Raw genomic sequence first — 3,532 nt, forward strand, 5'->3', positions numbered from 1 at the left:
GATACAAGTGTATTTTACTCGTCACCGGAAACAATGCGTAAAATACAGGCGTAATGAAACTGACAGCCCGGGGTCTGTAACAAAAACCGGCGAGTTACACATGTAATTTGAGAGACCAGTGTATATTTTACTAGACGAAATCAACGAACCAAGCGCTTCACCCAAGACCATCTGCTTTTATTTACAAGCATCAGTTTTTCAAGCGGTTTTGGTTGGAAAACGACGATCCAATCATGGCCTAAGATGATGAGTTGGTCGGAAGATCATATGGTTTCACCTGTAACCTACCTGAGTTGTTGCATAGGCTATGAATGAAACATAAGACGATGAACTTCTTAAGCACAAAAACAACATAAGAGGATGATCTTCTTAACATGCAAATCACTGGCATTAGATCAACATGCAGAGCAATATGAAGCATTATTCTCAAGAGGCACGGTGAACAACTCGTGATGCCGCATGCAACAACATTCCAAGCTCAACTTTGCAATCAAACTCACAAGGCCTAGCATTACATAGAAAACATTCAGAACAAACTCTTAAAATACTTTACATAAGTCAACTTTCATGTGACTATGCATCTCAGCAGAGTAAATATTTACTTCTGATTGAACAAAGGAATAGGAAAAAATGATCGATGCTGCTCACAGCAAAGGGCATCCCACTCCAAAATATCAAATGCATGTCTTCTGGCTAACATCAAGGAGCAAAATTTGACAAGGTCTTCCAATTCCAATATATTAAACTAATGTCTTCTTGCTAATGTCAATGATTAAAATTTGACAAGATTTTCCCATTCAAAATATGTAATGCCTATGATTGTGTAACGGGCAGGGTTTATCATCAGTTTGCACATTGAAATGGCAGATGGAGCCAGATTAACCAGCGTATCTTTTTGTGCAGTCCCACTGAAATCAAACAATGTCTTGTGTACTTGGAGTCCTGTCCTGGCTTCTTGTACTTGTTTGGGCACTTGTTTACCGAGTGTTCCTCTGAACCACAAGTAAAGTAGACATCTATCTTTTTGTCTTTCTTCTTAACCTTTCAGTTGGACATAGTTCTTTTCCTTGAACTTGTGGGAATTCTTTTGCCTTGAAGACGTTGGTAGCTCCATTCAGACGGACATGGTTTGTCTTCAGTTTACACATTGAAATGGCACATGGAGCTGGTTTAACTAGCGTATCTTTTCGTGCAGTTCCACTGAAATCAAACAATGTCTTGCGTAGCATGGTGGATTTCGTATTTATATGTTGCAAGGCATTGAACACATTGGCAACTCCATTCAAGTAGGTAGTCTGGTGGCTCAAGGTGACGACGAATGATTAGAGAACCATTCGATGTATTGTGCATGATGAAGTATTATGGAGGACACGAACCATCAAAACATTTTGTGCAGCTCCACTGAAATCAAGCTGAGCATCCCTGTCTGCATAAATACAGAAAAAGCGTGATAAATATAATAGTGGTACTAGATGATTAAACATACGCTTACAACTATAATCATCTTCATTATCTTAACAGGAAAAGATATAAATACAATAGCTTCAATTAAGAATTTATGCAAAACAATACAGAAATATAAGTATCACAACATAACAAAGCACAATCATGTAAATGAAGGCCGATACTGACCTTGTTTGTTACAGCTGCGTCGGCAACTGACTTGGTCATACCTTTCCTTGTGGAGTGAATTTTGCACTCCACGTGTTGTTGAGTTTCCCATGCTCTCTATAGACTAGTCGTGTCACCAGCGTCTACTAATACTCTGTAAAGCTTCTTGATCATTCCTTCTGTAATGTAGCGCAAACAATGACAGCTTCCTTCTGCAAAGTGGAAAGACCAACTGGGCCCACTAATGCAATAGTTTGCCTTAAACACATTGGCTCCTTTTGTGCAGTTCAACTAAAATCAAAGTTGGAATAGAACCGAGCAAAAGTTTTGATATCCCTGTATGCAACAATAGGTATAAAGGAAACAATTACTGAGAAATAATGGTTGATGACTTATACTCCTAGAAGAAAAAACATCTACCTTATCTTAATGGGAAACAAAGCAGGAGAGTAGCAATTCTCAAACAGTGTGATTCATTCATATTAAATGATACATTATCTTAACAATACCTTGGTTCAACATGTATAAAGAATGACAAAGCAAAAAAGTACCATTCCTAAAACAACAACTGATTCATATTAACAGAGACATCATCTTAACAATACCTTGGTTAAACATGTAGAAAGAACTACAAAGTAGGATAGTACCATTTTTAAAACACTATAACTGATATATAATAACAGAGACAATATCTCAAAAATATTATTAAACATGTACTCTGGCCGATCCCTAACAGAAATGGTACTCCCGCCGATCCATCACAAGTATTGCAATTTTGAACTAAGATTCAGTAGTTAATTCTGAGAGTCGGAGTGCTTAATTTTTCCAGTGGCATTAGATTAACAAATAGCATAAACAGTTGCAGGGGAGAGTGGGCGCAACAACACCATGTGCTTCCATCTACTTTGAAAGGGGGTGATGCAGAGTTTTTTGTAACAAAGCAACAAGCATCATGTCTGGGTTGGTCCCATTTTGTTCACTTAATGGGAAAATACAACAATTCAATAGCTTCAATTTAACATTTATTTAAAACAGTACCAATACAAGTAGCACAACATCTCAAAGCACATTGCATGATCATGTGGATGAAGGCCAGTACTGACCTTTCATGACACAGTCAAGATCACCTACGAATCTGCCAACACAAATAGGAAATCCAATCTCGTTTTGTGTAGTTAAACTAAATCAAGCAAAGTCGCTGGTGTGACATTTAAGTTCACTATAGCAACAAGTTGAATAGATATCCCTATTTTAAGAGAGGCAAAAAGGAAACAATTACTGGCCAACAAAGGAGGATGAAACATACGGCGACCAAAAGAAGCATCTAAATTATCTTGATGGAAAACAAAGTAGGACAGTAGCTATCGGATTTCAAGTTCCGGCAAAACCCTTGAGGTTTGAACTTCGGGGTGCGCACAAAGATCTCTCCTCCCCTAGCTCCCGCTCTCACCACAATCTCAAAGCTCAACCCGTCGAACTCGCAGAACAAAGGACACAGGGTTTATACTAGTTCGGGCCACCGATGTGGTGTAATACCCTACTCTAGTGTGGTGTGGTGGATTGCCTCTTGGGCTGAGGATGAACGAGTACAAGGGAAGAACAGCCTCCTGAGGAGAGGTGCCCTTGAGCTCGGTGAGCTTGTGTGGTTGAGGATGATCTGAATGCTCCAAGACCCGTTTCCCTACTGTGGTGGCTAGTCCTATTTATAGAGGCCCTGGTCCTCTTCCCAAATGTAGGCAGGAAGAGATCTAGCAATGGCCAAATTTGAAGGGAGACAACTAGTACAAGTTATCCTGACAAAAGGTGGTCTTCGCCTGCCAAAGGCTCTAGAGGTGACGCCGTCCTGGGCTCCATGGTGACCTCCGTCCTGCCGTCCTGCTGGTCTTGGTCTTGTTGCACCGATATGGAAACCTTGGCCTGA

This window comes from Triticum urartu, chromosome 4A, assembly GCF_056163025.1.
Source record: "Triticum urartu cultivar PI428250 chromosome 4A, HENAU_Tu73, whole genome shotgun sequence".
Classification (NCBI taxonomy): domain Eukaryota; kingdom Viridiplantae; phylum Streptophyta; class Magnoliopsida; order Poales; family Poaceae; genus Triticum; species Triticum urartu.